At 37.7% G+C, this 22,854-nt stretch overlaps 1 long non-coding RNA gene across 1 annotated transcript in view; it reads left to right on the top strand.

The window, feature by feature from the left end:
• LOC118163043 overlaps window positions 1-22,854 on the top strand; it is a 41,678-nt gene that overhangs the window by 11,415 nt on the left and 7,409 nt on the right. The window contains exon 2 of the long non-coding RNA XR_004748812.1: window positions 14,788-14,884. This is a non-coding gene — a long non-coding RNA (uncharacterized LOC118163043). The remainder of the gene's footprint in view (window positions 1-14,787; window positions 14,885-22,854) is intronic.

The raw sequence follows: 22,854 nt of genomic DNA, 5'->3' as shown, positions 1-22,854 counted from the left end.
GAGATAACTGAACATTTCAGGTATCAGGAACAATTCTACAGCAGCACATGATAATTCACTCTTCTAAATTAATATGAGTGCTAGCTGGACCTTCTGTAGCCTGACTGCTTTGTGCACCTGGATTAGCTTCAGTAGACTGCAGATTTCAGTGTAGAATATACCCAGAGCTTTTCTTTGTTGCTTACTTGCATACATTAGATTTTGATAGGATGGTCAGTCAGTACTTTTACATTCCTTATTCCCCAACACAGCTTGGGATACTCAGAAAGCAGAGCTGATGGGAGCCATGTTAATAAACGAAGTTGATGTAAGTGCTGGGTGATAAGCAAGAAAACTAAATGTATTACTTTTTTTTTTTTTTTTTAAGATATAAGTATATTAAGATTCTTTGTAGATAATTTCTTATACAAAACCAGTGTCTGTGTGTCTTTCATTACATGTCTTTCCATGTCACCCTTTGTTTATAAATACAATAAATACAGTACAATAAATATCAGTCTACTTCATACCTGTACAATAAGCTAGTATTATTATGAGTCGTATCATTAATTAATAAATAATTGTTTATAGTAAAAGATTTAAACATGTAAGAAATGAGGAATCAGACCGTAAACATGAAATCAAGTAAAAACTCAATTGTTACTTATACAGAGAGGGAGAAAGTTTGGGTCAAATATTCTGTGATAGTTGTGTCACTGAGGCTGCAATAAGGTTATACAGCTAACTGCCACTTAAATGCTTCCTAAAGTCTGAATGTTGGTCTTCACAACTGTGGTGGGCTTTTTTATGTGTTTTATTTTGTTGTAGTTGTTTTAAATATGGATATTTTTAAAATGCAATCAACACTGTTTGCATGATGGAAATGAGAAGTAGCTGCACTCTGCTCTTTATTTTTCTTGCCAGGATGGTTTTCATTCAAATCCTTTCTTCTTCCTTTTAAGTTTTCCCAGCCTGTAGTCTAATTGGGGATTTTTGCTGAACTGCTCAGAAACCTTGCTGTCTTGCATACTGAAATCATGGAATACTGTATATCTCTCTCTAAAAAGGAAAAGTAAATACCAGAGTGTTCTAACTGAGGTCATACTTTCTCCATGTCTAGACATCATTGGTAATCTCTCCCTTTTATAACATTGCTGTGCTTTCCATGTACTCAGCTGCGAGGAAAGCGCTTTGCACTTAGTTGCATAAAATATGCCGAATTTCCAGACAACTTTCAATACAGAATCTCAGATTGTTTAGGCTGGTGTGTGTGATCTTTTATGAAATCAGATTTTTTCCTATGGAGGAGCTTTGGTTAGTAAACCAATGGCAAATTTGGAATAAAAATATGACTGATGTGGTTCCATAATGCCCAGCTTGTTAAGCAAATGTTGTTGAATCCAGTCCCCAGTAAACAAGCTAAACTTCTTGTTCCACTAGAAATATATTTTACTAAGAATCTTTGTAGATCATTCTTTATGCAAAAAATAATGTCTCAAGTGACGGTTTTGAGCAGAATAAAGCGAACATTTAATAAATGAAAACATATGCTGAATCAGTGTTTGCCCTTATATTTTCACTTTTTAAATATTCTCTTTTCTAACGCTTTGTACATAAATAATCTTTTAAGAGAGTAACAATGAAATATAGACAATCCACATCAAATGAATGTGAACTTTTGATGTAATTATCAAAGGTCTGTTGGATTCTGTTTAGTTTTAATTAGTATTGGATTCTAACCAACAAATTCTAGTCTCACGTGGATTTTTTAAATCCAAACATTATGCCCCCTTGCACGAAGGATTTTGGCTTAATTTGGCCCATTAGAAATGTAGTAGTTATTCATAAAATTTTGTTGAAGTTCAGATTTTGAAAACTAACAAACTGAGGATTTGTTTTAACAGGGAGCAATGACCTAATTGACATATAAACTAATTAAAACTTCTGTTAGGACTTTTGGGCCTATGTTTTACTTTTATTCAGTATTAGCTCTTGGGCAAATACTTGAATATTTTAAAATAATATTCTACCATGAAATTCTTTGTGGTATATAAAAATCTTAACCTAAAAAAATATATAATACTATCATGACTTTCACTGTCTTGGAAAGCTGGCATACTGGTTGTTGCTAATAACTATTAATGGGATTGCTACGTATCAATTTGTAGCATGTTCTCATGCGCCTTTATCATTTCCAGAAGTTTTTTCCCTGGGGACCTCCAGATCCCATTTGAACAGGAAAAGAAATACAAAACTGATCAGACTAAGATTATCAGACCTACAGGTACATTTGAGTTTTGCCAGGAGATTATAAATAAGCCTTTTTTTCTTCTCTAAACTGCTAGCCAAAGAGGAAAGCCCAGCCCAGTAAGGAAAGCAGAGTAAGGGATGATTCACAGGCTCTGAAATCATAATGGACTATGATCACCATTCAATCTCTCATCGCAGAACCTACATTTTTTGTTTTCTCCAGAAAATCTTTAAAGAGGTGGAGACCGATGCTGTTGTCCACCCAGCCACCATGGGGCTTTGCCTGCTGTGAAAGAGGAGGTATCTCCCCTGCACCCACTGGATCTTTCTTGTCTTTCATGTACCTGAAGACACATGGGTCCTTTTACCTGTGGCCATGGGCTGGCAGCTCCACTCTGTAACATGCTTTCATTCCCCATTCATGGAGTTTGAGCACATTCAAATCCCTGTGCTGAATTCAAGCCACCTGCCCAGATGATTCAGGGCACTCCTTAATAGATAACTTCTGGTTATTTGTCACAGTATCAATTTTGTGTCCCCTGCAAACTACGTCCTTTGTTCAGATTGCTTTCAAAAAAGGTTTAAAATGGTTTAGGATGGAGGGTCTTGCAGTGTCTTGTTAGTAATGGCCCAGCTAATTAATGCTTTTCCATTAATGCATACGTTTTGAGAGCTATCAGTCAAGAAGCTTTTAAAACATGTAATGTGTGTTATATTAATTACATATAATGTAGGATTTTAAAACACAGTGTCATGTGGTAGTATGTCAAATGCCTTGGAGAAGTTTAATTATACTGTAACAGCATAGCTACCTTTATCAACCAGACCTATAATCTTGTCAAAAAAAAAAAAAAAAAAAAGAAAAGAAAAGAAAAAAAATCAATAAGATAATTTGACAAGAATTACTTTCTGTGATGTTGTGTTGAATGATATGGCTTTATTTTTAGCAGGTAATTCCTTGTTGATAGAGTTCTGAATTTGTCAGGCTCTTTTTTTTTTTTTTTTTTTTTTTTTTTTTCCCTAAGATTCGTATCAGGATAACCGATCTATCATTTCCTGGGCTATTTTCTTTAAATGTTACAATTACTTTGGCAAGTCAGCAATTCTTTGAAATACCCCTTCTTTCCAAAGACTCACTAAAGAAAATTGACTTTAGTGGTCCAAAGAGCTTCTAGGCTAATTCTGTTAAATTTCTCAGCTGAGGTTTATGAGGTTTTCAAGGTTTGAAATATTGCATTTTAGCAGAAAAGGTAAAACTAATTATTCAGATCAGCTATTTGTTTTATTTGTTTAATTTGGGTTTGCTTTGTTTTTATGAAATCTGCTAGCCAATATCACCATTCATTTATTGCTGAATGGAAGAAATGAAGATATCAAGTCTCCAGTGAGACCTCAGGGGAGATATAAGGCTGATGCTCTGGTCTTGCTCTGACCTAGGGGTGGGAGCATGGGGAACCTTCAGCAGGAGGCAGGAACAGCAGGTAAGCATGGAACTGCATGAACCTGGGGATGAGAGTTCATCTCATGCTGAGCCAATTAGGTAGCTGTATGACTTAGCTCTGGTAACATACCAGGAGAGTCTTGAGGGAGTGGTTTAATGAAAAGGAAGATGAATCTGCATGTATGTCAGTTCTTTATCTGCCTCTTTCACTAGAAGTATTTTGCTATCATTTCCTCATCATTCTGACCTGTCATGACATTTACCAAATCATATCATATGAAGAAAATTTTCTTTACCTTTCCAACAGTTCCGTGACTTGATATAATACAGGGAGTCTTGAGGCCTAATAAGAACTGTGGATCTTTCCACAGCAAGGATTATCTGTATGGTGATATGTCTGGAAGAAAATATTGCCTGGGGTGAGCATCAAAGCACTTCTGAAGAATTGCCTGACCCAGGCAATACCACAGCTTTTCTTGTATCTGGTGGATAACTGAGTAAGACAACAGCTGTGGGTGACTTCTTGCTTTGTTGTTTGTTTGTTTGTTCTCCAAGATTTACACATAATTGAAATATGTTTTTGTCCTCGTGGTCTTAGAAAACTATTGAAAATGTGCGCCCTAAAGGTTGAAAACGTAAAGGGAAATACAGAAGTTCAAATTTCATTGTCTGCAAAATCTAATTACACAAAACCCTATGACTTTCCGGGACTCACTGTCTTCAGACTTTGGGTCTAGCACAACCGACAAGTTCCACATGATAATTTCAGTATTATTTCAGATCTACAGTTTCCAGAAAACTAGTAGATGTCAAGCAAAGACTCACTGTTTCTGCTGTTTTTCATTTGTTTTCCATTTCAAACCCCAGCCAGAGGTAAGATACTGTGGTGCACAGGCCTGTGGTTTAAACTAGTGTAACAGTTCTTAATATAAGGCGTTAAAAGAATTGTACACACATGATTAGTCATTACTTATAAGGCAAGATCTAACAACAAGATAAGTATAACGATTTTATTTGCAGAAGTATGCAAATCAGAACTGAAGCTCTTGTTTATAGGTGATTGTGAATGCCAGAACAATTTTTTTTTTGCTCTGTTACTACTGAAATGGTGAACTGAAGATGAATTTAAAACTGATGTTCATTATTTCTGTGTTTTTTTGTTTGTTTTAGCACGACTCATTATTTAGAAGGACACTCAGTCAGTGCTTAGTTACAGTAACTGCTGCGATCAAATACAGGCATTGGTATCTTGTCATTGTTCTTCAACACATACAACCACTATAAAAGCACAGGGTATGAAAACAAACAAAATCGTGGGATTGCCATGTTAAAATGCGGGTTATTTCTTTACACAATGAACACCATTTTGAAATAAATGTATCTCCAATTCCCTCTATCATTAGGCTCTACAATGCAGGTGGCTGTTATTTTCTTTGTTTAATCATGTCTTTGACCACAGCTCAAAAGTCAATATTCTGCTGTCAGATGCAGGCTTGCATGTGAGAAGTAGGTAGGGAACTTAACTAGCAAGCTTTGTGAATAGGGAATTGAATTTGCATCTAATTCAGTAAGCACACATGTTTATATGACCTTTAAAAAAAGGAATTAAAGCAGTTTGATCATGAGCTCTATGCAATCTGACTTACTGAGGCGATTGAATCAAGTGGCTCAGGCACTTCTTACAAGAGAGCTGAACTGAAAGAGAACAATTTTAATTTAAATATAATTTCAAATTGAATATTTGAATATCAAATTCATAGTTGTGTTAGCACTATGAAATGAATCTAAAAGCACTGCAAAGGACTGCTCAGAAGCTCCTAGGATAGCAGCAAACAGTCGCAGGCTGTCAGTTCAGTTGGAATGTTTCTTTTCAAAAAGAAAGAACACATAGATTGTTATGAAGATTTGGTACCAGAAGGCAGCAATGATTAGTTAATTTTGTTACCCGAAAAACACCTTTGGGAAAGGCAGACTATTCCATGAGCAGAAATACAACACACTTATTAATAGCATCCTTGCCCAGCAATATTTGGGAAAATATCTAACGTTTATGTAGAATGTATTATAACATGAAATTCTCAGCAGAACACAAAGACTTGTTTAAATTATTTAGGAATATTTAATTTCTATATTCCTTTAATGTTAAACTTTCATTAGACAACAGGTACAGAAAGCACAATTTTGATTATATGACCTATTCCATGTCTAAGAGCCAGTCATCTCTGGCCTCTGTAAGCAGTATGTGCCCTTAAAGATCTAGAGCACTTGGGCTTTGAAATATGCAGGGGAAGGGAAAAAATAATAGGAAAAAAAAATAGTTTTTTATTTAATCTAACAATATACTTTCATACATTTAATCTAACAATATACAACATACTTTCCAGAAATGAGTCAAAATTTGGTCTCTCCTCAGCCCAGCTGGGTACAGAAAGTATGTGTCTCAGTATGCTTTATGATTCCAAGCAGCACAATACATTACTTACTAAGGGAAATGGAAAGTGATAGACACTCTGTTGCCTACTTAGTTGGGTTTTGGACTAAACTACCTGCTAACACAACTGTTTAGGCCTGTTCAGCCAGGGAGTACATGAAGACCTGCTCACCACTACCTGCATAAGCAGCCACCAAGTCATACAGCATGGGGGCTCTATGGGGCAGATTGCCATTGGTATTAGGACTACTTATTTCACACCTGTGTTAAATGCAAAGTTAATCAGGAAATATTCCTACCCAGAGTCCATTCAGATTTCCCAGGGTAAAAAGTACAGAGGAGCAGAACAGTAATACAGGGTTTATTCTGCTTTTCGTGGCACATTAACACTGGTTATAAATGTTTAATGGCTTATTACATCTTCATCTTGTACAAGGCCCCCAAACATGTTGTCAAAACACCCTCTTTTTTTCACAAGTTACCAGGTTTATTGACTGTTCCATAATGCCAAGGTAGCAGCCAGGCAAGTTTCTTTCAGTAGAAGATGCCAAGTCCAGTTTGAAGAACTGGCTTCCTGGTTGTCCACTGGGACACAAGAGCCATTAGAGATAGTGAGCTGTGATATGAGATATTTAATGATGGCAATCTCATCTGGGTTGTGGACAACTTTTAGGGAGTCCTTGGAGTCTTTCCTAGATCAGATTAAAAGATCCTTTTTTATTATTATTATTATCTGCACTACATTATCTGTAAAATTCTCTGTAGGTTTTAGTATTTTACTACTATTTTAGCATTAGTATTATTACTATATTGCTACTAATTTCAGTATTAATCCTACCAGGTTCTTGAATATCTCCTTTCTAGGTTATAACAATAAGGAAAATAGTTTGTGAAAGTGCTGCACATATATGCAGTGCCCAGAGCTGATGAAGTCAGGCACAGACTGGGGACTGATTATGTCTCTTTTATGCCTAGTAGTCTAGAAAAATCAAATGGTTTTAGTGCCTGGGTTTTAATACAATCTAAGTAACAATATGGATGTTACTGCCAGGCTGGATACATGCCTGTAGTGGAAGAGTACAGCAGAAAGATACTGCAGATTTCTCTGTTATGTGCCCATTCTGCATCTCTGCAGAAAGGTCCAACACCTCTTTAATTCTCAACAATGTAATCAGAATTTATAGTTTATGGACTATGATTAGAGTATCCTTTAGTATTTTTAGTATAGTTTCAATAAAAAATTTTGATTGTTTTGTTTGAAAATAAGTTTATAGTTGTATCAGAGGAGATATGAGTCCCGCCAACTAAGGATGAAAACATGAAGATCTCAGCCAGTATTTCAGCTGCTTTTCAGAATCCAAGCTTTCATGGATTGATTGCAAATTTGAAAAGTTCCACTGATCATTTCAGTGGCTTTTCCCTTTTTCTTTACATATATATTTTTTCAAACTAGCCTGTAGCACTATTCTTAATATTTGCACATAAGTTCTGCTCTGAGTCTTCTCTGAGATCAGTTTCTCAGATCTTTCACGCCTTAGAGCAATGAACTTCTGCAAAAAGAGCCACTACCACCTGTTTCATTACAGTTACATTTCAATGTAGCAGTCCTCATCTGGGACTTAATGTAACTTTTGACACCTTTAAAACTTTTCTCATTAGCTCAGAGGTATATGAGGTCTGGCTTGCACCAGCCATGGTGGCTTATGACATGTATAAAAGTGTTTGACTCAGATGCAAAATTACACTGAGAACACACAGACATTATAGAGTGTGCATGATGGGCAAGCAACATTATGAATAACTTAAAAATAGGATTGTTATTTTTTTAGCTTTACTCAATCATTTCTTTTTGTTTTGTTTTGTTTTCTATTTCATACTTCCTGCTCCTGATATTTTTCAGCAAAATTTCATCGTGGAAAAGGATGTCTTCACTTGGTTACAAGCACATGCTGCTTCTCTATCCACACAGTGGTTATTTGCTTTGGATGAGTCAGTAAGCTACAATATCAGGATTGCAGCTTTTCCTAAAAATATCTATTAGAAATGATTACAATAACGGTGGTATCCAAATATCCGTTGCTGTTGTTGCCTTGTGTAAGTAGTTTCATTTACAACTCTGCAGTGTTCAGGGACCTTGTCAAGTTGTTCTCTTCCCAGCTGGTTTATTGAACACTCTGTACTCCTGCAGAAAATGGTTGAGTCTACATGTTCTGCTACGGGTCTCAGCCTCCTTAGGAGGTGAACACAAAGTCACATAGTCACTCTCTCCCCCTCCTTTATCTGATAGACCATGTGCACGTTGCTCAACACTAGTCAGTCTTCCTTTCCAAAAGCTGTATCAGACAGCCAGAAACCTCCACAGAAGAGGAACAATGAAAGATTCCAAATCCTCCCTCCCTGAAATGTGGTTAATTCTTTCTCTATCTTCTTATTTCCACACAGTCTCAGGGATTTCTACTCCTAGATTTAAGGACTTGTAGATGTTCCAGACTCCACCAGAAAGGAAGTTTCTTTTCCGCTGTTTCCCCTGCAAGGATGAGATATCCTTTCTATCACAACAGGCAAGAGCCATGCTTTCTAAACAGCAGCTAATTTCTGATAGGCCGTCACTGACTACTGGGAGATGACTTGTTCCTGTCAGTTTCTCACACAGCAAATATGCAAACAAGGGTCTTAAACAGATTTCTATCTCCTACTTTGTTAAGTTTTCATTTACAGTGTAACAAACCCTGGCAGTAATCCCAATCAAGCTTCCAATCACTTGAATTGAGCCATTCCTTGGGCTGATTTACTGTAAAGTCTGATGCAGGATGTTCAGTCTTTTCCCCCAAGCTATTTCATCTTGGAGAACCACTCGGTGTTTCTCTCTGATTCAGAGATGATAAAACCCAATCCATCTATCAAGATGAGTCAGCAGCCTAGGTCTGCTCACACCCCTCTCCCCACACACATGCACAGCATTAAAATGCCAACAAGCTGCATGTTGAACATACGTGCAGAACAGCTATGATAAGTTAGAACAATCGTTAACTTATTCATGGTGCAATTCAAGTACATCTTGTACACGAGTTCCTAAAATTATTTTAATAACAATCATCTTTGACTACAGAGTTGAAGATAGTTTGGATCACTTCCTGAAGGCACGTTCCCACAGTAATATCCATAGCACATCCATTACAGACAGTGCTGTTAGTTCTCATTAGCTAGGACAAACAAGGCAGTGAGTCACAATCTCCCTGCATAAAGGATCCCATTGTTTTAAACTGATAAACCAGAGATTCTGCTCTGTGCTGGTATAAACCTGACATTGATTAAAGTTTTCTGGGTTGTTGTAAAGGCAGCCTTTGAATGGACATGGACTTGAGGTGTCAGGGAGAGAAATCTGTTACAACAATACAGCCAGGTTTTATGTTTTCCAAGAAAAGTTGCTTGGCTTCTCTCATTTTTGGGACAACCTGTTATATTTGCTGCAAGTACTTTTCCAAACTCCCATAAGAAAATTAGTCAAAAACTAAAATAGATTTTACTAAGTGTTTCCAAAATGTACCCAGTAAAATAAGCAGTGTATTTATACACTTTTCACTTAATATCTTATTTCTGATAGGTAGCAATTTTTTGCAAGGTACACTGAAGTGTATCTAATTTATTCTACTATGAGAAAGTATTCTTCCTCTTATGCATTGGCTCTTGTTTTGTTGTTAGGTTTTGTAAAATCTTAGCACTAATGGTGAAAGCCAAACACTGAAATATTTTTACCTGCACTTTGCCAGTAACATCAAAAGAGGTGCTATTATCTCAACAGCAATTTGGACTGGTTATCAAATGATAATCTTGGAATAAGTGAGTATGATTTGTGATGGTACTTATCTTTTGTAGGTGTGGTTGGCATTTATTAAAATGTATTTTTTTTTCCTGCTAGATAACATGCCAAAGACTTCAGGCAATAAGTAATTATTCCATGTAAAATATTTATTCTCTGCCAGTCATATGTCTTTCTCAAAGGTCTGACTTTGCAGCAACCATTTAAAATCATGTAAAAGCTTAAACAAGGGGCCAAAATGAAACCCGATGTAAGCAATTACAACAGAAATGTTTGTTGTGTGTGCTCAGCAGCCCTAGAGATAAGATATCAGTTGTTATTATTTCTGGTATTTATTCAACACCATGGGATTAAATTATCCAATACTGGGCACTCAATTTGTGCTCCAGCCATAAAACCTGTGACCCAGTTAGGAACTCCCTAAGATTACAGATGACAGATTTTTGTTTTAAAGCTGTAAAATAAACCTCCTTTTATGTTTCATTCCATTATATACTGTAGGATATTCCCCACCTGAAAATGTGTGGGTTTTTGTTTGGTTGGTTGGTTGGTTTGGTTTTATTTGTTTGTTTTTTGAAAGTTGGTTGTTTTGTGTGTGTGTGTTTTTGTTTGTTTTTGTATATGTGTGTGTGAAGGCAAAGCTCCATACTGTATGCACTATATAGGATCAGATTGACCACAGTTGTTCCTGGAAGATGCTCTGGCTCTGAACCATAACAATGGCCCTGAGCTATTCTGCAGTCACAGCTCATTCTGCAAAGGAATGTGTATTGTACCAGAAAGACTAAACTGAACACATCGGAATAAATTGTATTAGTCTGAACTTGCACTAATTTATCTAAGGTATTTTTTCTCAAATCTAGTGCAAAGAACCAAACTCATAACCTATGACCTACTTCACCCTCCCAATGTCACACAAGAGACACAATCAACAGAACAAATAGGTAATAAATGTGCATGTATGATGTGTAATATCTGCCTTCTAAATAAATAAATAATTAAAAATAAAAAAGTAAAAAAAAAAAAAACAACCTTTTCCCTAGTTTTCCCTTCAATATTTGCATGTCTACACCATTTACATCCTCCTTCCCTGACTCTGACTCTGACTCTGACTGAGCACCTGGATACTCAACTGATTTTTTTTTTTCTCGAATTCCTTGAAAGAGAATGCAGCCAGCTGCTGCTGCATTGGTGCTTGCCTGCAGGACTGGCAGGTGGTTGTACTTCTGAGAGGTTTCAGGGCATGTCTCTCTCTTGAGAAATGTTGGAGGGCACAAACATCTCCTCAAGTAGAATGAAAAATCAAAGGAAGAAGCCTTAGAAGGTAAAATAAACTTCTAAAGGAGACAAAACTGTAAGCTAACCACAGTTGCGGTAAAGGCAGATATTACTGTTCACTGTTGCATCTAGAGTAAGCTACTCTCAAGAAATAATTGTGTCTAAAATCTCTTTTCATTTATTTAAATTTTGCAATAGGGAGGAACTTTCTGTTAATATTAGTGTAATTCAAGTTACTTACAATAGTTATTTCTGACAAATGATAGTCTGACAGGTAATTCAGACCCTTTGACATAACTTCCTTCTGCCTCCTCTGTGATGGTCACGAAGGGACATTCACCAATGATGAAACCTCCAGATAATAAAAAGCTAAACCCTGCACTTGTTGCACAGCTAGTCCCTTGATACACCATTAACATACTACTGCATTTCAGCAAAGTCTTTCTTTCGATGCTGAAAAATGTTTTGCATAATTAATTCCCATTCATAACAATATATTGATAGCAATTATTTATAATGTAAACACAGCTACTCTGTTAGAAATTTTACCTTTAACTTTTTAATTTTCCTAAATGGATGCTAAATGTTTTTGGAAAACAATAAGCAAAAATAACACCTCAAGGGTCCTCTGAGAGAATAATTATGGTATCTAATAAACTTCTGGAGCCTGTGATAACTTTGGATATTCTTGGCTTTAGTATCAACACTCAACTACACTAATCAGATGCAAGAAAGGAATGGTGATTGCTGGTTTAATTATATTAAATTAATTGAGTGTGGTATGAAACTTAACAGCAACTGGATCCCAAAGGTTGTGTCCACCTACAGGAAGCAATAAAAATTTCCCTCACTGGGAAAAAAAAAAAAAATCTGAAAGGTTTATTTTGTTTTTATATTGATGCCTGTAATAACAACCAGACAAAGACTTTGTCTCTTTAAGATGTAGCTCCGTCAAAAGAACAAAGTCAGACCAAACAAAGAAGTTGCAGGATACAGCATACTCTGAAAACAAAGCAAAATCATTCAATAACATCCCTATTAGTTTATCATCCTCAGAATAAAAGTTTTATTCTTTAAATTTCAGAAATTTAATATTTTTCCAGCACAATTCTAGTAAACAGTAAAATTGAGGGACAAATTAGCAGAGAGGCTGGTATAGATATATTAATATGATCCAGCAACATACTTATAGTGGAATAGCTTACTTTCATAATTTGACAGGCATGCATACACCGATCATCTTTTTATGTTGATATCTATCTTAGAGACTATCTTAGAGACTTCATTGACATGCTAATAGCAATTTCTGAAGTTAAGTTCAAAATGTCGTGTATACATTGGCACAAAACAAAACTGGTAGGATGATGAGGCCTGAATTCAGAATTACACATAATTAAAGGTGGCAAGAAGCAGGTAGACTTAGAGGGGAACAGAAATAGTTAGAATCACGGTGAAAGAGAAGGACGGGAGGAAGCCAGTCTGCATCTTTGATTTTACTAGGATTCTCTACGAACATGTTGTTAAGCATGCAGCACTTAAATGAATTAAAATATTTATTTCTTGAACTTAGTGCTTGCATATTACAGGACTGAACTCTGCTGCTAAACTGCAGACTTCCAGTTTCCAACAAATTAAGCTACCTGACATATGGATGTTTCCAATACTTTTTTTTTTTTTTTTTTTTTTTGTGTATTTGTTACATGTACACATGTCACAGCTCTGTGCTCACACAGCAACATGAAGGACCCCCTGGATTTATTTTTAGCAGGAGGACATCCTGAATTTTTGTCAGTGTATGTGACTTAACTATCATGTGATTGTCACTACCATATAATTCTGCAAGGAAACGACATTTTCACAGATCAGCCTGTATCTGATTTGGCCCAGAACCCAGATATTATCTCTCACTTCTGATCACTTGAATGTGGAAACATTTCTCAGCTCTGTACATTTTGAAAGGGATTACATATGAACACAAAAAGCAATAATCAAAGTGGAAAATTTCAGCCTGACTTTTAAAAGTGTTTGGCAAGGGACATTCAGTGAGTTAAAAGGGTTGGGAGTTCCAGACGGAAGGAACAGGGTATGCAAATATTCAATTAGCAGCAGTACGAGGGTGAGACTTTGGAAGAAACAGAACAATCTAGAGATGAATCTCTGAGAGAATTGGCAGGAATCTAGGTGACAAGGAAGTCTTATAAATCATGTCATGAAAAAAACATGGAATGTTTGATAGCAAGGAATGAAATGTCATATAAAAACAGTGCAGTGCATTACCCAATTAGAAGCAAATGCAATGAGAACATTTCAGGGTAAAGCAGGAATCGGCTTACTTCTAGGCAAGAGTCCAGCTCACACATTTTAGAATGGCTACCATGGAAGTGAAATGTGTATAGAAAAGTGGGCGTGAAGATGATTAAAATAACCAGGCCTGCTCATGATTGCAAGGGATGAAGACAGTATAATTAACTTGGCTAAAGGAGTGTCTTATCCTTGCGATATATGTAAACTGATAAGAGGCTAAACAAGTGGAGGCAGCCGAAAATTGAATGAGATGGAACTGAGACTTCAGAGCAGCTCCAAGAAACTTGACTCACTTTGTTGCTGTAAAACATGTCTATTTGATCTGCAGCATGGAAAGATCACTCAGTTTGGTCTCCATCCTGAAGCAATTCACATTATAGTGACATTTGGTACAAGCAGGACTCTCACAATGTAGCTTTGTCTGTACTCAGAGCCAACTAAAGATTAGTTTGCAGCAGATTACCATGGAGTACTTGGCAAAAATTTCTTGAAAAAAAATTATTTTCCAGCAGACAGCTAGGCAGGATGGAGACAGCAAAAGATTGGTTAGACGGGAAAAAAACACATGTAAAGTATGCATGCAGATCATACTATCTGAACAGAAATTAACCTAATTATCAATCCACTAGTATTATTTTTCAAAAAGTTATAAGCAGATGTAAAGAAATTAAATTCTATTTTTCCCTTCATCATCAATAATTCCATATTATTCCAGTGTATTGTTGCAGTTTCATTTGGCTTTTACAAATAAAGTTTCACAGCATAAAAAAAAAAAAAACTTCTGAAGTTTCTAAAGTTCAACTTAATCTTGAAATTCTGACATAGTGAAAGAATCTACAAAATAAAGACAATTTCTAAGAGATCTATGAAGAGCAGAGGAAAGAACCATGAGGTTTAGGACACCCTGAATAACCTTTTTTTTTTTTTTTTTTTTTTTTTTTTTTTTTTTTTGTCTGGCTGTTCAGATGAATAAAAGAATTGGTCTAAATAGAAATTGATTTTTGCTTCATATCTTCTAACTGAAATCAAAAAATAAAACAACAACAAATTAGCAGAAAAGCCTGTTTTACACTCAGCAAAACATTTCACGTTATCTGGAATGCAAGTTTTATTCTGAGGACTTATTAATGAAACTAGACTTTCAAAGAAGTTCAGGTATGATATCCGCTGGCCCTTCTACAGAATGTTTTCACCAGCTGAAGTACTTACTCAAAAGCTGAGAGAAATGTGGCTTTGTGTTTCACCTTTGCAGGACAGCTCATAAGTCCAATTCGTGTTTGCCAGGTGTTAAGTAAACATGCTTGAAAGATGGGCCTTGCCATTCAAATCCCTTTCCAGAGTCAAACTGAGATGGATTTGTAACTTAAGGATGCTATCCCAGGTTAGTGACCTTAAGCTATTCACTTTAAAATATCTTGAGGCAGAATACTATGAAGTGCTCTTAAAGTAATTTCAACTTTTAAGATCTATGTATTCAGAATCTTAGATGTATAATCAAGACACAAAAAAATAACTCCAGCACCTCATCAAGTGAGTGTTCAGTACAATATAGTAGATTCCATATCTTCAGTATTCAAAAAGGAAAAACTAGGTGAATTTTCTTTCCTACTTTAGCTAAATTCCTGGAAAAGAGGAGGCTGAGGGGAGGCCTCATGGCAGCCTGCAGCTTCCTCACGAGGGGAGTGGAGGGGCAGGCGCTGATCTGTTCTCTTTAGTGACCAGTGACAGGACCCGAGGGAATGGTGTCAAGCTGTGACTTGGGAGGTCCAGGTTGGGTATCAGGAAGAGGTTCTTCACCGAGAGGGTGGTCACACACTGAAACAGGCTCCCTAGTCATGGCACCAAACCTGTCAGAGTTTAAGAAGCATTTGGACTATGCTCTTAGTCATATGGTCTGAATTCTCATTTTTGTGTAGACCTTTGTGGAGCCAGGAGTTGGACTTGATGATTCTTATGGGTCCCTTCCAACTCGGGATATTCTATGATGCTATGATTCTATAAATTCATAGCAGTGCACATAATCTATGAAGGCTTGGTTGGAGTAGCATTACCTTTCTCATTCCTACCATGGTTTGTAGAAATGTCTTGAATTTATCTGAAAAAAAACTATAAAATAGAATCAGCCTGGCCAAACAACTTATTTCTGTAAAAATAACTATATAAAACAGTGTATTTTGGTGTCTAGACTTTCAGTTAAAACCCCGAGATTTAAAATAAGTAAATAAAATTTTTAAAGCTTTGTTTACAGAGACAACTTCCAGTTCTATGAATGATTACTTCACAAGTAAACAGGGAATGAAAGAGTAAGAAGTGACTTTGTTTTTATGCAGACATATTAGATTGTACTTCCTATTCTGGTTCCAACCATTGGCTATTTTTTCACTGAAGTGAATTTTTTTCTGATACTTTTCAGAAGGCTTGTATCCAACACAAAACTGACATAACAAGCCGAGAAAGTGAAGTATGTTTCTTCTCAGAGCAAGTCTGCAATCCAAACCTTAAGGAGCTTTTTTATTTCATGACCGAACACAGCTGACGCTTGGAGTTCTTAAGTCTGCACAAGTGAAAATGAAACTACATGATTTGTTTCTCTAAAAACAATACCTTCACTTTTTGGTTTTAAAACAGGACAGTATCCTTCCTTAGAATCACAATGCAGAAGCATTCCTGTCAAACTGGTATTTTCATTCCATAAACAATGATTAAGGTATTTTTCAGTAATGAGGTATACTAGTGAAACCTGGGCTGATTTACACTACTACCAACCAAAAATATTAATATAGAGAAAACCCTGTTCTCAGGATATGAGATAAAGAATGTAAGACTTCAAATTGGCCCTAAAGTAAGTTGACAGATCTCATCCATTATTATTGCCTAAGGAGCAGTATAGTCCATACCAACTCAGGCAAAGTAGGACAAGGCAGAATATAGCATCCTCCATAGTATTTCTTGGTTTAGCACTGTTACTCTCCTTCCTGCTTGCTGTTGAAGTGGATTCAACATGGAGAGTTGACACTGCCTGTACAGTACCAGCACAGATAAGCATTCCAGAGTATAAACCTGCAAGATACCAGCACTCTGCATTTCAATAGTACTGCTTGTGAGATAACCTGGCACTATAAGCTACAGTGATTTTCAATGCTTGTCAAGCTTTCTGACCATGAAAATCTAAGGAGATCTCTAAAAATTAATGGTTCTTTCTCTGACACTTAGATTATTTTTAATATAGATTGTGTATCATCCCCCTTTCGTAATTCCTTCTGGAACTGATGCACAGGAAGGTCAGGATCTTTCCCTAGGCTTTGTTTCAGAATTTTTATGGCAGCTACTGAATTACTTGGGGCTTTAAAAAAGTCAATTTTCCAAAGCTGAGAACAACTAAAGCCAAATCTATTGGGAGAAAGAATTTAAACAGAAAAATATGAATAATTGGGAACTGTTTAAGAACATTTTACTAGATGTCCAAAAGCCACAAGCAATAAAGAAGGACAACTGCTCTGGTAATAAGCCAACTTGGCTTATAAAGGAAATGAAAACAGTTCTCAAAAATACATTTGTATACAATATTTATATGTCTCTGTGTTTGTACATGTACATAAGCTGATCAATACATATAACAAGTAGAACAGGAGGAACTAGAATGAGTAGGTAACTGATAATGAAGGCAGAAGGATAAATTTGAAATGAATATCCAGAAAAGTTAAAATACAATCAGAGATGATTTAGAATACATAAGCAAAGTTGTCTCACTGTGCTGAATAGTAATGACATAACCTGGAATGAGAAAATGATACCACATAATTTCACTGGTTCAGGAAGCTGGGCACAAATGAAATATATGAGTTTTCATATAGTCAAATATTACAATGTTCTTCTCCAAATAAAGAACATACGCCACGAGAGCATTCTCCATTCTCGCTATGACAGTAACCCCTGTCATAATTAATAAAATTATTAATTATAATAGGGCAAAGGAAGTACATGTTACTAAGGCATTTGACATTACTGTGGCTTGAAACATGTCCATGACTGGTACTCAAAATTTAAAGTACATATCTATAAATCAGAAAGGTTTTTTAAATGTCTACAGTGAAGATTAAAGGATTGGAAAATTGGGTAATAGTGACAGATCTAAAGAATTTCTTTCTTCTGTTCGAAAGTGAAAAGGTTAATGGACAAAAAAAAAAAAAAAAAAAAAAGGCTATATGAAGACATATACATGTGGTGAAGTAACCACCAGTGTGGGTTCTCCACAGGCTGCAGAGTGGGTACCTGCTCCTCTGTGGTCTTTCCACGTGCTGCAGGGAATCTCTGCCCCAGTGCCTGGAGCCAATCCTCCCCTCATTCTTCTCTGACCTCTGTCTTTGCAAGCCTGTTTCTCACAATATTTTTCCTCACTCTTCTCTGTTGTGTGGAGTTTTACTCTTATCTAAATCTGTTTTCCCCAAGGCACCGCCAGCTTGGCTGCTGGGCTCAGCCGTGCCCTGTGGTGTGGGGCCTGGAGCTGACTGGAGCTGGCTGTGTCTGGCATGGGGAAGTCCCAGCCTATGTCCATGGAGGCCCATGCAGCCCCTTGCTACCAAAACCCCAACACATACACTCAATACAACACATACAGTGCTATTAGAGGCCCTTCAGCCAGCACCTACTCATTTCACATTACCACATGGTTAGAAATTGAGGAGGGACAAATGTAGATATGAAACTACATCTTAGATATGAACAACATCTTAGAAAAGAAGGTGACGAACCATCAAAGCAATGTACTAAGAATAGTTTATCTTCTCTATTATTATAGCTTATTTATCCCTAGCATCCATTCCTTCTGCTCTTCCCTGTACTCCAAAGAAATATATATGTTAATTCAACTGGAAAATCAAGCACAGCATTACTAGTCGGTCGAGGGAAGTGATTGTCCTGCTCTACTCTGCGCTGCTGCAACCTCACCTTGAGTACTGTGTTCAGTTTTGGGCACCACAGTACAAAAAGGGCCTTAAACTCTTGGAGAGTGTCCAGAGCAGGGCAACAAAGGCGGTGAAAGGCCTAGAGGGGAAGACGTATGAGGAGCGGCTGAGGTCACTGGGCCTGTTCAGCCTGGAAAAGAGGAGGCTGAGGGGACACCTCATTGCAGTCTACAGCTTCCTCATGAGGGGGAGAGGAGAGACAGGTGCAGATCTATTCTCCTTAATGACCAGTAATAGGACCTGAGGGAATGGAGTCAAGCTGTGACAGGGGAGGTTAAGACTAGATATCGGGAAGAGGTTCTTCACTGAGAGAGTGGTCACACACTGGAACAGGCTCTCCAGTGTCAGAGTTTAAGAAACATTTGGACTGTGCTCTTATTGATATGGTCCGAATTTTTGGGTAGACCTGTGTGGTGACAGAGTTGGACTCAATGATCCTTGTGGGTCCCTTCCAACTCGGGATATTCTATGATTCTATGATTCTTCCACCTTAAAATCTGTGGCTGCAGTATAAATTCTGCCTGGGCTTGAGAATAATACAGGGAGAGAGGAGAACATCTGATCTGTAGGAGCGCAATGGAAATCCTCACTCAAGAACTGAAGCTATATAACTAAAGGTATAATCACCAGCTCTTTCATCTAGAAATGGACCAAATCAAGAATTTATTTAACTGCACTGTGAACAACATCATGGAACTGATAAAATAAACCCAGGGGAAATAATATATACATATATATATATATATATATATATGTGTGTGTGTGTGTGTGTGTATATATATATATATGTATATATATATATAGATATAGATATATTTTTCAGCAGGATCAGTTTCCCAAAAAGACCTGCTCAGCATGAAGAAGAAGAACAGCATGGGGTGGGAATTACCTCTCCTGACAGGTTACTTCCATGATCAAGATAGAGGTAAAAAAAAATGACATGGAAGGTGCATGATTGGATTTGATTAGGAAGATGTCCATACAGAAAAAATTGTATTTTACCAGAGATCCACCGAAAATCCTTGTTAGGTCACTGTAGCCACAACCTCCAAGTTGAAAACCCTAATCAGAAATATTAATGTATCAGTAATAGACTATTTTAACCATAATAATAAGGTAGTTTTTTAAATTCCCATCTCTGTTATTAAAACATGACTTTTCTGGAGAAGCAATTTTTTTATTTTTTTTTTCCTAAGTTCAGAAACCATTAGTTTCTTTGCGTATAGAGGAATAGGCCAGAGAGAGTGGCACTATCTGCTTATAATTCTATAAAATTTCAATTTTTACCATAATCAAATTTTGTAACTTTTTTTTTTCCTTTTAGATTTAAAGGACTTTAAAGTTTTATCAATATTTTTGCATCAAAAGAAGCATGGCCAGCAGATCAAGGGAGGTGATTGTCCCCCTCTATTACACTCGTGTGAGACCCCATCTGTAGTACTGCTCTGGGGCCCCCAGCATAAGAAAACATGGAGATGGTTGGAGCGAGTCCAGAGAGGGCCACAAGGATGATCAGAAGGACAGAGTTCTCCTGTGAAGACAGGCTGAGGGATCTGGAGTTCAGCCTGGAGAAGTGAAGGCTCCAGGAAGACCTCATTGTGGCCTTCTGTACTGGGTTTACGTGGCAAGGGCTTGGTAGCAGGTGAGCAGCAAGGATGGCTTCTGTGAGCAGAGCCCAGCAGCGGCTCCACATCATAGCAGAGCCAGCTCTGGCAGGCTCCAAAAGGGACTTACTGCTGGCCAGAGCCGAGCCAGGGAGCCACACTGGTTGGGCCTCTGGGAGAGCAGATTTAAGAAAGGTAAAGGGAAAAAAAAAAAAAAAAAAAAAAAAAAAAAAAAAAAAAAAAAAAAAAAAACTGCTGCACAACAGCAACTGGGAGAGAGGAGAGAGAGGAGTGAGAAAATTTAGAGAGAAGCAGCCCTGCAGCCCCCCAGGTCCAGTACAGCAGGAGGGCAGGAGGTGCTCCAGGCACGCAGCAGCAGTTCCCCTTGGCCTGTGGAGCAGGCTGTCCCCCTGCAGCCCATGGGTCCCACATGGAGCAGATCTCCACGCTGCAGCCATGGAGGAGCCCCCGGTGGAGCAGGTGGATGTGGCCTGGAGGAGGCTGCGGCCCCCGCAGGAGCAGGCCCCGGGCCGGAGCTGCAGCCCGTGGAGAGGAGCCCACGCAGGAACAGGGGACCTGGGGGGAGCTGCTGCCCATGGGGGACCCGTGCTGGAGCAGTTTGCTCCTGGGGGATGGACCCCATGGTATGGAGCCATGTGGGAGCAGTTCTTGAAGAGCTGCTGCCTGTGGGCAGCCCCCACAGGCTCAGTTCAGGAAGGACGGCATCCCGTGGGAGGGACCCCACGGGGAGCAGGGGCAGAGAGGGACCGCGAAGGAGCGGCGGAGACGAAGCGTCAGGGACTGACCGCAGCCCCCATTTCCCGTTCCTCTGCACTGCTTGGGGGGAGGAGGTGGAAGAGGATGGATGTGGGGAAGATGTTTTTAGTTTGCTTTTAGTTTCTCACTGCTCTAGTCTGCTAGTGATAGGCAATAAATTTTATTAATCTCCCTATACTGGGTCTGTTTTGCCTGGGATGATAATTGTTGAGTGATCTCCCTGTCCTTATCTCAACGCTTGAGCCTTCTTCATTGTATTTTCTCCCCCTTTCTCTTTGAGGAGGGGGAGTGAGAGAGTTTTGGTGGAGCTCAGCTGCCCAGCAGCATAAAACCACCACCTCTTTCAGTACTTAAAGAGGATTTATGAAAAGATGGAGAGTGACTTTTTTCTTGGGCAGATAATGATAGAACAAGGGGTAATGGTTTTAAACTAAAAGAAGGGATGTTTAGATCGGATGTTAGGAAGGTGGTGAGGTAGACTAGATTGCCCAGAGAAGCTGTGGATGCCCCATCCCTGGAGGTGTTCAAGGCCAGGCTGGATGGGGCTTTGGGCATCCTGGTCTAGTGGGAGGTGTCCCTGCCCATGGCAGGGGGGTGGAACTGGGTGATCTTTAAAGTTTCTTCCTATGATTCTATGAAATATTTTGCAGGATTATATTAATTTCATAAAAAGAACATTTTGAATGGAAAATTGTTTCATACAAAAATAATTCATTATTTTGTTGTCTCCTATGAAATGACTATGCCACCTAAGTCAACTTTGAGAATACCTTAAGAATTGTCATTTTTCATGAATGTTATGATGCTAAAAACAGGGTACAAATTAGGAAACCAATAATAGTACACTATATGAATTAAAACCTTCAGAAGTTTATTACTCAAAATATTGTTCTCTATGTATATCTTTAGTTGTATTTGATTACTGTCATTCTAGTTTTTTCCATGTGACAAGATGCTATTTGCCCTTTGCACAGCAGAATATAATCCAGAAGAAAGTAACTTTGAAGATACTTTACGGAAACAGATTGTTTGTCTAATCAGCTCATGTGAAAGTGATTTATAAATGCTCATTGTTAGAAGCAAGTCTACTAGGATACAGGCAGCTCAAAAGAAAGATACTTCAGCTGAATTTGATTCTGTAACTTTTCTTTCAGTTATTATATAAGGCAAGATTTCAAGACTGTCATGATACAGACAGCTTAACAATAGGTCAAGAATACTGTCTGTCACCTGTTTCTTCTTATGCCTAAGTCTAAAAAAAAACCTGTCATTTTCATCTTTTCTGTAACTGAAAACAGAGCAAAAGAGGAATGAGTATCTTGCCATTGAATTTTATATGCAATTTACAACTAAAAATTGATAGTTATAATTATTATTGTTTGTTACCCAATACTTAGCTTTGTATGAGAAAAACCTAGCATGTGATTGAATGTACTTGAAATCTGGCTGGTTTTCATAACTATAGGCATCCCAACTAGACATATTCATACAGCTGATTATGATAGTTTTCTTATTTAAAAGAATAACTGACCTGATACAGCACAAGAAGTCTAACAGTCCTCAGAAATATCTTCAAGCAGAACCAGAAAGCTAGACCCTCTGCTCTTCTGAGTGAGGCAACAAGAAAACCAGGCCATGAGCCTTTGCATTAAGTAGCTTTTTATTTAAAGCTTTTCTATATGAATTCTTCCTTTGAGTCTGGAAACTCAATATATATGCAGACACCTGTACTCTAAGATACAAACAGAGAGATCTGTGTTATCAGCAGTTTCTCTCTCTCCTGTCATATTGCTGCTACTTCCAACCTGACACGTCTGTTTCTAGCTCTCCCAAAGTCTCAGCTGTGCAGTCAGAGATATTGCTTCATATCCACTGTCTGATAGCACTGTGGGTCTGAGAAAGGGAGAGAAGTGTGTGGGGTTTGTGGGCTGAAAAGAATGGAGACTGAAACCGAAAAATAAATAAAATAAAATAAAATAAAATAAAATAAAATAAAATAAAATAAA

This window comes from Oxyura jamaicensis, chromosome 2 (genome assembly GCF_011077185.1).
Source record: "Oxyura jamaicensis isolate SHBP4307 breed ruddy duck chromosome 2, BPBGC_Ojam_1.0, whole genome shotgun sequence".
Taxonomy (NCBI): domain Eukaryota; kingdom Metazoa; phylum Chordata; class Aves; order Anseriformes; family Anatidae; genus Oxyura; species Oxyura jamaicensis.
This window is presented reverse-complemented; position numbering and strand designations above follow the sequence as displayed.